The 14,065-nt window shown below is 32.3% G+C and overlaps 1 long non-coding RNA gene across 1 annotated transcript; it reads left to right on the top strand.

Annotated features, from left to right (window-relative positions):
* Positions 1–1,758: 1,758 nt before the first annotated feature.
* LOC144376763 (uncharacterized) lies at positions 1,759–13,780 on the top strand. The gene is made up of 2 exons (XR_013437202.1): positions 1,759–1,899; positions 13,379–13,780. It is a non-coding gene; the product is annotated as an uncharacterized LOC144376763 (long non-coding RNA).
* Positions 13,781–14,065: the final 285 nt, after the last annotated feature.

Genomic DNA, 14,065 nt, shown 5'->3' with positions numbered 1-14,065 from the left:
AGAAAGGGAAAACTCCCTACCCTTTCCTTCATTTGTAACATAGCTCATGACTCAATCTGTCATAGGCATCCATCATTTTGCCTCATTCTATGGGCTCTGGCAAGGAGGAGTACAGGAAAGTCTTTGGCTTTCAACAAGATTCATGGAATAAGGAACTTCTCAAACATAGGCTGTTATTATGAGTAACCATATTGAACAAAAAATGTTTACCTCATATGCAGCTATTACTATTTTCAATTTGTGATGAACAATGATATATCATCATTATAAGTTATTTTAAAAACAGACAAAATTCAAAATATTGACTAATGTCCCATTATGAACCGTCATGATAACCTTGAACACAATGTAATTGTATGACAAACTTATCACCACTTTATAAATGACATAAAACAAGAAAGATACTATTAAATTCCTGTCTGTAATGTTTATTGTCTTTTTCTATTCCCTTCTTAATAATGTTGATATGTATTGTCATGTAGGATTATCTAATTTCAGTACAGATGCATGTAGCAAGAACAATGGTGCTTAGTATGTACATAAACTTTAAATAGTAACAAGTTGAATATATTATTATTTTGAATATTTCTTTTTCTCAACACCAATTTTCAATTTTCCTGAGCATATATGTAGGTCTGTTTCCTTATTTTTAACTGACTACAAGCAGTTATGTTTGCATCCCACTAATTTATGCTGACTAGTTCCAATTTATTTGCTATTATAGAGTAGGTCCCGTGCATAGTTTTTTTCCTCATACACTGTATAAGTTTTCAGAAGGACTTACATCTGGAGTAGAATTTGTAATGCGCAGAATGTATTCATGCCAATTTGCTAAAACCTTCCTTCTTTCCTTCTATGTATTAACATTCTGATTTTTAATCCATGTAGCAGTGTGCCCATCCAGAGATGTCTGTCTTCTAGGTAAGAATCACCAGCAAAACATATAGAGAGCTTTTTGGACAGAAATTTTGGAAAATGGCCAGAACAGCATAATGATTAAGAGGATGGCTTTGGAGTCAGACAGTCTGGATATGATTTTAGCCTGTGATACTCTTGTCAGTTTTAGACCTTGAAAAGTTATACTACTCCACATTTAATTTTTCTTATTTCTGGTATGTGTGCAATAATAACACAATATCATTAATGGTTAAAAAAATTTAGTAAAATTGTATATGCAGAACATACATAACAATTTCTAGGACTTGGCAAGCATTTATAAAGTATAGAACTTATTTATTTATTGTTGTTTTTTTAGGCTTCCCTTTTCCTGTTAGACATGAATAGATGGATGGTTTTATTAATATTGTCATTATTTTATTGTTTGCCTTTGGGAGGAGGTGAAGGTAACAGGATCCTTATTGTACACATTAAATTTTCATTGGGACATGCTTTAAATTTTACTGAAATATCATCTTAAAAATTATTATTTTATCCAAGTAATTGTTGCATGAAGTTCAGTAAACAGTGAACACCACCAGTCTTAAAATGAAAATAACACAGTTCTATATTCCATCATCTCCCATACCCAATCCCACTTCTTCATACTGTTTCTTTATTTTTTTATTTTTAGCTATTATATATTTTTGTGTTAAATATTATGCATCAACGTGGGTAGAACACAGTACCCATGTATTTGTTCATTATCTTGTATCAAGATATTGAGGACAGATACCTTTTAGATGAGATCACTCTAAAATTAGAATGCTTTCAGTAAAGCAGATTATCTTCTATAGCATAGGAAGGATTTACCCAGTCATTTTAAGGTCTTAGCAGAAAAAGATTGGTGGATCCATGCAAAAAGGAATTCTGCAAGTTTGAACTTGAACTGTGTTGTTTCCCAATGCCTTCTGCCTGTTGTCCTGTCCTGTGGATTTTGCACTTACTAAACCTCCCCAATAAGTGAGTGAAGTCCTCAAAATAAATTATGTCTGTTTCTGTCTGTCTGTCTATCTATCTATCTATCTATCTATCTATCTATCTCTATCTACCTACCATCTAGTTAGTACCTGTTGGTTCTATTTCTTTGGATACCTTAATAGGTAGATAGAGACTTAGATAAATAGAATGATTTTCAAATTTGGAAAATAAAGTTCTAGTTTTCTCACTGTCTCATTTTCCTCATTCTCACAACATTGTTGTAACACGATTTCATTTAAATCCATGTATTTGTGAAAGCATTTTTAGGACTAGATGTTTATTGTTCTAAGCTATATGTGTTTCTCTTAGTGTTAATTATGGGATCAATTTTGGCTTGATTATTTCCTTTCTATTTTCTCAATTTTATATCAATGTTAGGACATAATTCCCAGTATTTTCTTCTATCACTGCCACTGGAAACTGGATATAGTTACTACTGACTCATCATTGACAGAATGATATATAATATTTCTTCTTCTCTAAAACCTTCCATTTACAAATCTAGTTTAGGATAGATGACTCTGATTGATTGAGTCTAAGTCATCCATTTATATTTTAGATGGAAGACCAATATCTAGCTTTACAGTTAATATTGTGAGACAAAGACTCAGTTTTACATGCCTGGGCATTTCCAAAATATTGGAAAAGGCTTCAATTTCTGAGCCATTAAAATTACTTGTCTATTATCAATTCATCCTAATACTAGCTCATATTAGGAAACCACTTGGTCTTGATAATCAACTGCATTCATTCATCAAGATTAATGCATATTAACAGAAGGATAACTGAAAAGAATTTGAGAAATTAAAGTTCAATTCTACCTTAAAGGTTTATAGAATAGAGATTGATACAGACTATTGTACATAATCAAAGTTTGTTATTTATAGTGAAAGTCAAGAGTCTGGTTTTAGTGTTCAGTTCACCTAGTAATTTTCCAATTAGCATCCTTTTAAAAATTATCAATATTTTATATGTCACAGTAAAAAAAGTTATAACTTAATAAGATAGACCAAAGTCGTATCTTGTATTAATAAATTTTCAAAGCTTCATCTTAGATACTAGTTGAATATAGAGGGGGCATAATATGGGAAAAGGAAAATAATGAGGAAGTAGTAATTAAATATTTTTAATTTGAAAAATTGAATTTTGAAATATTAGATTTCAAAATGTGAGCCCACTCATAATGTTCCCATTTATGTTTCTTAAAAATCAGTTAATCACAGACTTCTCAGATAATGACATAGGTTAATGAATAAAGGAAATAGTTAATAGCAATAACCTTAATTTAGGAAAGGAAATTCCAGAAGTAGAGGAAGTGTTTTATTCTTGGAAAAAGTGAGAATTTAATTTTAATGTGCCTATCACAAATTTTAATTGTTTCAAATTTAATCATTTTCATGAGTGGAAATTTTCTATTTCCTTGTGATGTAAGCCAATGGAATTGCTTACAAATGAAGAGGGAAGACTTCATATTTAATGTTTAAAGTTTGTCAATTATTAAAAATACATAATAATTTGAAGATCTAGGGCTGTAATTTTATCTTAGCAGAGTGATTGCCTAGCATGCACGAGTCCCTGGTTTAATCTTCAGCAATGCATAAACAAACAGACCCAAAAAACAGAAAAAAAGAAAGAAAAAGTTCCTGTGGTAGGGCCTGGGGATCCACAATGAATACAACAGACAAGGTCCTGCATTTGGGCAACCTATCTATCTATAAGGGACAAGAGCAAGTATTTTACAGGATTAAAAGGCCATTTTTCCTAGTATTTAAGGGGGTTCCAGTAGGTTTCTCTCTAACTCAGCTGAGTGCTGTCCTCTAGAGGCAACAATGAGAAGATGGTATTTAGTCCAGAGTAGAGGAACAGGTAAGGGAACAAGGGTTTTTCTGGGGAGGAAGTCCTGTACAAACACATAAAATTAGTATTGTGTAAACACATAAAATTAGTATTGATAAAAATAGCACAAGGATTAAACATGTATTGATTTACTTCAAGCTATCTATTGATTATTTTTAAAAGTTGGATATCAAATTGGAATTTTTCATTTGTGTTTGAATATGTGTGTTTTGTTTCATTTTGTTGTAAATGACAGATAACTCTACGTAATTGTACCTAGGAAGTAGCAAATTGGTATTATGTATGTGTAGTTCTTTTCCTTTGAAAAAAGCATGCATGCTTTTTAAAATAAAACATGTTTTCTTCTATGGTTATGCTTCAAATATAAAATTGTGCTTAGCAATTGCAGTTTCTTAATCATTAATGAAACTGCTGAAACAGATAATTGATTTGTATAGCGAATTCACTTATTCATCTTACAAATTTGGAATACCAGTTATGAGCAGTGCAAAATTCATGTATGTGGAATCTACTGGAATTTAACATATACACAAACTATATATTACAGGATACAAATTTGACTGTGATGTAAAATTTGAACAGTTGCTGCTTTTTTGAAAATATAAATTTTAATTATTTTTTTCTGAAAAGAGATGTAAAAATGTTCATAATAATCTATCATGGACAGATATGGTGTGCATTTATATTATATTTAAAAGGAAGTGTTCTAAGCAGAGACAATATGTCACATACTGAGCGTATAGATTCAGGTTGAAAAGTTTGCAGCATGTGGTGGTATTGTGTAAAGTTTTAAGGTGATAAGGATCATGTATTATAGATGAAGGACAAATATAAAAAAAACTAATTACCATATAAGGGAAAGATCTTTGAGGAAAATATTTACATTCACTCAAATATTTCACAATACTACATAAGTATTGCAATTTGTACTGACAGCATCTGCTCCTTGTCCTAGCCTAGAGGGTGCCAAACTAGGTATAAATTAAAAAATGCAAATTTTATTGCTCCCTTTCAAAGCTAAATTTTTACATTATACCTCAAACCATGAATAAATTGTACAGATTTATACTTTCTTCCCCTTCATATGATCATTAATCCTCTTTATTTGTGAAAAATATGCTTGACTCTATGTGTGTATGCTTTAAATTTCAATTCAGCTAAACTATTGTACAGATGTGGTTTTATAATTTTGATAACAATAATGATGATGATAATGATGATGACAGTGATGACCGACAAGGATCACACTGATGATGTTGATGAGGACATAGATGATCACATGGATGATGATGACCAAAAACGACTTTGATAATTATTATGATGATTATTTTCAACAGCCATTCCTGATGCTTGTGTTTACATTAGTAATTGGAGAGGAGCTAATGAAAACCAGTAATATTATTGGACAGTATTAGGGAGTTAGTACATTAGAGAATATACTATGGTAAATAAACTTTATATTGGTTCTTTCCATTCCAATTGTCATCATTAATTTCTTTACATAATGGCTTGTTTGTTCATGTAATAATGCATATTAGTCACAAATAAGGTGCCAAAATACCACTGGGAATAAACACAGGCAAATCTATTACCTTACACGGACCATCAATTTTGTGTCATTCAAGGATGCTAGTTCTATAAAACTCAATGAAACTTTGTCAGTGTGATAGGTACTATTTATAAAAGTGGCATGAGGCTGAAAATTTTATAAAAGAAGATTTTGTTAAAATTAATGAACAGGGTATTAAATGACTCATAGGAGGAAAAAAGGAAAAACAGAAGAGAAGAAGCATTTCAGAAACAGGAATCAGAGAAAATAAATTATAAATGTGAAGAATTCAAATTCATTTTATGAGAATAAGAGAATGTTGGAAGATGGTTCAAGATATGGGCACACAAGTAGGTAGGCCCAATCCAAGCGGATTCAGGTCCTCTTTGTATTAAGTGAAAGAAAAATGACCAAAATATATTGTGTTGGAGTATGCCCTGATAAAATTTGCATTTGAAAAAATGCACTCAGACTTGGCTGCTTTCTAAAAAATTAGTTGGAAGAACATATACTTACTCTATAATGTTAATTTTTAAATTATTTAAGCCTGGGATGTCTTATAACCAATTACACTGTAATTCAAGTCAGAGGGACATAATCACTTTTATAATTAGTAGCAGAATTAAGACAAACAACCAAAACTTAGATTATTAGTTTCAAATATTTTATTTCCATGATTCTCAGCCATATATACATTAGATATTTCAGGTAAGTTTTCTAAACTGTCTGCTCTTGGATCATTCATGACACATTTTACTTTTGATATTTCTTCATGTAATTCTCTTATGTTCACCAACTGGTGCCTCCTCTTTCCAATGTCAAAGTGACCTGTTACTATTTTGAACTTCAAAGAAATTTCTACATCCCCTAAAGCTTTTCTTGCATATTTCCATGATGCAATAAATTATTCACAAAGATTATTTTTTATAAAAAATTGATAGTTTTCTAAGTATAGTAGAATAATTTGATAATTTTTTGTTAATTTGATAGTAATAATTTGACAATCATAATATCCTCTCACTGATTCTTATTTGAGCTTTTGTATATAACAGGTAGGAAAGAAGGATAGTACGTTCAGAATTATTCAATTCTCTGTGAATATATTACATTTTATTGAATATATTACTAAAATTATTACTTTCATGTAAAACATTTTGCCATTAAATAACAACAAAAATGGAGATGATCGATTTCTCCCAATACAGAGATCTTACCTGGCCATATTCAAAAATCAAGGAAAGAAGAAAGAAAATAGATTCAGGACGGAGAGACCTTAAACATGGAAGAGAAAAAAATTCAGATTAAATAAAATCCTTTTGTGTGTGAGAAACATTTGTTTTATGGTCAAATACAGTTTAATCACACTGTAAATAAAAACAGCAACAAAATTAAATTATTCAAAAAGTCAAAATAACATTTTAAAAAATGTAAATACAGTAATATTGTAATTAAAAAAAAACTAAACTTCAATGAATTACCACTGTGCCTAGAATAAAAACCGAATTCCTTACTAGGTATTGTAGGACCTACATGAAGAAACCATGCCTGAGTTCCCATCCCACTCTCTAAGGCACTGATTTAGCTGACCAACATTTTTTCAAACTCTTCCTATAGTTTTGGCGCTTACTCTTTCCCCACTAAAATTTCATTTCCCACAGTCTCATGGGTCCAAATTGCCATCATCTTCTCCTGAGCTGAACTATGAACTGCTCATGGGGCCTGACCATTTCTCCATTTCCAGTCACCCTCCAACACATCACACTGTTCTCCTGTTTCCTAGGACTCCTATTACTAAAATTATCATTTTTATGCATTTTCCAATTTTCTATCTTCTCCTATAAGACCCAAGAAGACAGAAAATGGCTGGTTCACTATTTTTCCTCCATAGTATAGAATATCACCTGTCACTTAGCGAGTACTCAATAAATATTTGTTAGATAAGGAAATGACATGACGGAGTGACAGAAGAAACCACAGCTTTCTCAGACTTCCTCTATACCAGGACGTCAAAGCAGCCTTAGGCACACAGGATTACAGGCCTTTCTTTTATTGACAAAATTCATAACACTGATATTACTTTTCAATTTTTCATTAGATGTGTTCAGAGAGAGAAATACGGAATTTTATGGCTTTGCCTGATAAAGAAAAAATTAAATGGCTTAGAATAATAACTGTTTTTCTCTGATGGGTGTTAAATTTCTATCAATATACTTCAGACAAATCTATTTAGTAATCCATTCTTTTATAGAACTATGAAAGGCAGTTATTTTTTAAAAAGAAAGTTTGGATACTGTAAGTGTAAGAGAAGAAAGACTGAGAGAGTGAATATTGTTAGAATAATTCAAATTACTTGCTATACTGGGTTATATTAATAAACAAGCTATAGCAGTTGCAGCTGCTTGAAAATAAAAGAGCGTCATAAAAATTCTCAGGTACAAAATTTGTTGTGTCTGTTCATTCTATTTGTATTACATAGAAGTTGAAGTGGAGCCAGTGGTTCTCCAGATGCACATCCAACAGACACCAAGAGATACTTCTACACTGAGCTTGGTTGGTTATCATGACAAAAGAAATTGTTTATATATGTCTCTGTTACTGTTTCAAGAGCGCGCGTGTGTGAGTGTGTGTGTGTGTGTGTGTGTGTGTGTGTGTGTAAATTTAATATATATGTATGTGCATAAATTTATTCCTCATGATAACCCTCTACAATAACTTCTTTCTCCACTAATTGATTAGGATAAGTGACCTGCCCAATATAATTCTCAGAGCCTGATTTTGAACCCAAGTAATCCAACTGCAGACCAACACTCTTGATCACTGTACTGCAATTCTCACACAATCCCTGTCTGTCTGAAAATCAAATTATGTGTGTACAAATTCAAGTCAATTGTGGCTGATAGATTTGGGGAATTTTGTCAGAAAGTCAGAACATTAGAAACCAGAGAACTAAGGAAAATTACATTAACTTTTAAATGACTCAAAGAACTTTAATTGAATTTCACAGGGCTAGATTTTGGCTGCTTTCTCTTGAACTAATTTTGCCCAGCATAATTTAGACTTGAAAATATATTTGTCAAGTTCTCCAAAAGAGGTCTAATAACTTTACAATAGCTAATGAACTCTGCTGTACCTATTCTTTTAGGTAAGTGCTTCATGCATGAAAGACAGGACTGTGTTCTAAACACATTTATTAATTTGGTACTTATTAAAATGCTAATACACTTATTAGTTTTACCAAAATGCCTAGCTCTCTTTGAATACAATTTTCTTCTTTTTACAGTGAGGTATAGAATTCATCAATGCTTTTGTCTTCTCAGCATTATCTTTCTGGGGAATTTTTCTAATTTTTGGAAATTCTATGGTTCTTGTAAGATTCTTCTCTCCTTCCATCTCCTTTTCTCTCCCATTCTGGGGATTTTAACCTTTAGGGATTTGTGCTGGGCAAGAAGGTAATTGAAAAGGAGTATTCTGTAGCATCATGGAAGTGGAAGTGGTTAGCTTGCCTCTGCTGCTAGGGTCCCTGCAGCTGTCTGTTGCAAGGACTGGGTCCTTCCTCCAGATGCATAATGTACATGGTACCCTTCCCCAAAGTCATTAAATTATCATGTTTCTTTCTGCTACTTACCACCCAGGAACCTAAATTATATTGGGAAATAATTCTTATGCTAACAATCTTTAATTAGTCTCAGGCATATGAATTAATGCTTGTGGAGGTATCAACTAGAAAAAGTTACATAAACAGTCCTTTGAAAATCATCCTGATAATTTATGGGATTCAATGCAAAATAAAATTGTAGGATCCATGTTCAAAATCAACAGAAATTTCACATTTTGACAACTATGTATTAAACTGAGTGTATCCTTACGCACAGGGCTCTGTGGGGCTTCACGGTTTATGTACTCACAAAGCTGGCCCTGTATACTATTATACTGACTTAAAACAAGAATATTCCATGGCCCTTCTGATCTTTTTAAAAATGAAATTGATGGTTAGTCCCTCCTATTCCCCCTTATTAATTGTAAACACAAAAGAAAATTAGAAGAAATTATTTATTTTAAGTATTATATGTAGTTTTATAGTGATGAATTGACCTTGGGCTAGCTATAATCAGAATAGAAAAATTAAATGTATATCTTACTAAGCAATAAAGAAAAATATAAATATTCTAATTATCAAATGAACAACTAATATATAGAAAAACCTATTGTTAGTATTTTTATCTTAATAAATTTTATCCATTAGAGTGCATAGATATATTTCATTTACAACTATTAAATATGATAATTTATAATGATAAAATTATTTTTAGTAATATATAATCTTAAACATCTAGACCTATGATACTGAAAATGTTTAAAGATTGTCTTTATTCCCTATGTCATATTTCAAAAAACATATTCAATTTTTCTCTTTTCCCTCATTAACAGTGGAAAGAATAAAATGGGAATTAACTGAAAAATGCAAAATGAACTGTAAGACTAAGGCAGTATCAACATTGTGACTTCTATTATTATGGTCTAATGTCATTCTTCACATACTAAATACCCAGAATGGGGGCAGTAAGCTCAAATATTGTGATATTTAATATTTTCATAGCATTTTAAATTAAGAGCTAGAGGAAAACAAACTTTATTGAGTGACTTACAAAGACCAGATAATAAGATACATTTCTTTGAACAAAGACTGTGTATTGATTACTTGTCATTATTAGCACTGTCTAGGAGTTTTATGCATGTAGTCCTGAAATACCATAAGCAACTTTCTGCCCAAAGTACCACCATAATCTAACTTTAAGGTAATCCTTTAACTATTGAATTGGATTCACTAATGTTCATGTACATATTAATTACCTCTGAGATATTACTTTAATAATCAAAATACTTTACCCAGGAGCATTGAATTCCATGCAATGTTTTCTATTGCACTTTTATTTGCCCTTTCTGTTTCTTTGTTCTTGAAACAGAGGTTTAAGCTTTTTAATTTTTACAAGTAGTTATAAAACAGCATTGCAGGTTCTGATTCTCCATATGGTGAATTAATGCCATTAGAAGTTACCATGAAAGAAGTTGAACCCGTATTAATCATACAATCATACTGCTGGAAGGAAACTTCAAAGGTCACATAGTTAATTCTCTTGACTCCAAGTACACTGCCTTGAAATTAACCTAGACAAATAGGTGTCTGTCTGAGAATTTAAAGGTCAAATGGCATCATGGATATGTGAACACCTACAGCCAAGTGGAGTATGAGACCATAATTTAGGTAATTCAAATGCTTTGGTTGAATCACCTGAATAAATGGATATTCCTATTTTGACTGAAGAGGAGTTTAGTAGGAAAAAGTGTTTGGAATCAAGAAGTTCATATTGAAAGATTTTGTTTAAAAATGGAGAGTCTACATGTAAAATGCCTTGCCTTAATTAACTTCTGATCTATAACAAACCAGCCCAGATTTCAAAAGGACAATTTAAAAGAATTGAAAATCACTTTATACTGTATCAATTGATTATTCATTTGATTACATGGTAGAAATGGAAATTCTCTACTCCAGAAGTATTGTCTAAGGCAGATTTTAATATTTGTCTCATTGACCATTTTGCCAAGTAAATAACTATCAAATATTTGATTAATTAAGAATAACTGTGAGTTATTATTTCTCCCAATTCCATAGGGATACACGCCTTTGATTGGGGAAGTCCTTTTTTCACTTTTACTTTGATGAGATTCAGAGTCATTTCACAAAGTAACTTCAAAGCTCTTTTGGCAATGATGAGAAAGAGACCATGAAAGTGTGTTTTTCCAAGAATGGCAGCAGAGATCTCTGCTCATCTGAGCCTTAAGGAGAAGGATGGAGAACTGTGTGTTTGATTCTTTTTTTCCACACTTGCTTTGCACTACTCATGCTCACAGAGCTAGGAGAAAAGAGAAGGGAGAGAAAGTCCTGTTAGGGACATAGTGGTGATGGGTGCCAAGTGAGTCTCCAGTGAATCTCATCCATGTGCACTGATTAGAAAGCCTTAGTGTTAAATAGGAAGTGAATTTTGGGTGATTGAAGAGAAAAGCCTCAAAGGACATTTCTGTGCAGTTGGGGGTGAGCCAAGGAAGGAGCCCTTAGTTATATCCTTAGAAGGAAAAAAAAATCTCAAAAACTGTGACTCTGTTTTTATATAAACAATGTGTAAATACTCCAAGGGAAGAATTAATGTAGGAGGTGAAGGGCACAGTGAAGAGATTCCTTGGAGCAACTGGAAATAAAGTGCAGGTTTAGGCAAAAGATAAGAGAAAAATTGAGAGTGCTTTAAGCTAGTCATATGAAAGCTGTTATGTTTTCTTCATACTAAAAAAGGTATTACCTTCTTCCTTCAGTGCAGACAGTATACTAGGCATAAAATAGAAAGGCGTTTAATTTTGAGTCAATCACTTTCCACAGTGTGAAAATTGACCTGCAAACAAATAATTATTATTTAGTGCTGAGAAAAATAAAGCATTTAAAATTATGAATTATCATCACCATCAGCTCACAATTCTCTCCATATATATGTATAAATATACATTATATACTTATGTGCATAAATTTTAAAAATTAAATAAATTATATTTTTAGTAGAAAAGGCTATGTTTCAAATGTAAAAATATCAACATAAAAACAAATTCATATAGTACTAGTGAATTATCATCTTCTCATAAGTGCAGACTCCCAACTCATTTTTTATTTCTTTGCTTAAGTTGTGATAGAGCATCATATCCATGGGATTTTCCCATCTGAGACAGATTTTTTTAAATCTCTGTGTTCATGTTTTAAATTTTTACTCTTACAAGTAGAGCTTGCCTATAGAAAGCCAATACTTTTTTAGTTCATCACATAATATTTAAAGTTATGCCCACATTATATACTTGAAACTGAAACTCATCTCAACCAGTTGAAGTTGCCAGTTGTCAGTTCAAAAACTATACACTTAAAGACAGAGTGGAAAAAGCGGGGTAACTTATATACTAATAAGAATATTAGCATATATACTTACAGTGCAATATGCTGATAAATTGTCATTATAACTGTATTTAATATTTCTAAAACCTGAGTTCAATTTTATTTCATTTTTTTAAAATTTTCATTACAAAAAGAAAAATAGAACTTTGGTGACCTAAAGCAAATGGATCAAATCTAAAGTTTTAGCAAGTTGCCTATTTCTAGAAATGTATATTCTATGTCACAAAAGGTTACTTATTTTGCCCACCTTAAATTTTTATCATGTAAAATTGAGAGTAGAAGAAAAGAATTGATGTTTCAAAGATAATATTCAACATTCTTGAAAAAAGAAACTATAGAACATTTGGAACTTCAGCAGTAGGAACATAATTTAGGTGAATGAAGAGAAGTTTGTTCTTCAGAAAACCAAATTTCCAGTTGAAGGTGACAAGATCTATATAAAATTAAATAATATTTGTCCTTCCAGAAATATAAAGTAGGCATACTTTTCCCCCATTCATTTCCCTAAGTAGTTTTTTAGGTTTAACCCAACTCAAAGCACTGGTCATTATATTAACAGAAGAAAGAGAAGGGGGCAGAAGTGGAAGGCGAATCTCAAAGTGGGAAAGGGGGGGTCTCAGGACTCAGAGAGAGTGGTGACAATTTTCCTGGGTTTTCCTTTTGTTTCATATAATGCATGCTTGGAGATAACGAAGTTGGCAACCCAGAAGTACTAATGGACACAGACCAAGTGAAACCTCATCAAATATCTGCTGTCTTATTCAAGAGCTAGGAAAACAAAACAAAACAACAGCAGCAAAACCTTTAGACTGTCCCTGCCCAAATCCAGTCAAATCTCATGGAGAATAAATTTTGACTTTATTCTCCCATGCAGAAAAGCTGAAACCATTTCAGGCTTTAAATAGTATTGCCAATCTTTCCCTGAAGTTGGAGTCAGGGGAAGCTAGGTAGGCAGGCATTCATCCCTGCTCCACACTTAATAAAACTTCCCCTGTTCAGTATCAAGGGAGTCAACTGACTTCTACTCTAGAGAATGGTAACAAATTGTTCCTTCCTCTCCTCATCAGGTCTTAGAAAAGTCTAGTGGAGAGCAGCACTTTCATTCCCACCTGAAGTAAGGAGACATGAGCAACAATGACACCAATGGTGAGCAAGTGTGAATATGAATGCCTATCACCACACATCGAAAAGAAAAAAAAAAAAAAACTGCTTTTACCTTCCTGAATGTTATAGGTGGCAGAGTGGGGAAGCTGGCCTTCTGCCTTCTGTTTCCACCTGAAAATAATGAAATTGTACTTTCCTCCCTTTTCCTGATGCAGCAGTGTCAGAAACATCTAGTGACCAATATGGCCATATCATTTCCTCTCCTTGACCAGATTTGTGACAACATTTTTCTGCCTTTAGGCCCTTTACTTTAGTTTCCTAGAGAATGTACAAAAAATAATAATAATAAAATTAAAAAAACCTCATATTTGCAAATTCTATCTCTGTTCCTTTGAAATGTTTTAAAAGCTATTTGCCCATTGTACAGACTTGAGGGCTATCTTTCTCAATGTCTTGGGACCTTCCCTTTGAAATGTAATCATCCAGGGACTTAACCCACCTATCCCTTAATTAGGTTCCCTGATTGGCACTTGCTCCAACTTGTAAAACTGCCTTCTGTCTTGAGGATTCTAGAAAGTCTACTTTGCCTTTCAAAAAGGCCAATTAGCAACCACAGATGGCCTAAGATTCCCCAACCTGCAGTTCTTAAT

Source organism: Ictidomys tridecemlineatus, chromosome 4, assembly GCF_052094955.1.
Source record: "Ictidomys tridecemlineatus isolate mIctTri1 chromosome 4, mIctTri1.hap1, whole genome shotgun sequence".
Lineage (NCBI taxonomy): Eukaryota > Metazoa > Chordata > Mammalia > Rodentia > Sciuridae > Ictidomys > Ictidomys tridecemlineatus.
The sequence above is the reverse complement of the archived record's forward strand: the minus strand, read 5'-3'. Positions and strand labels throughout refer to the sequence as shown.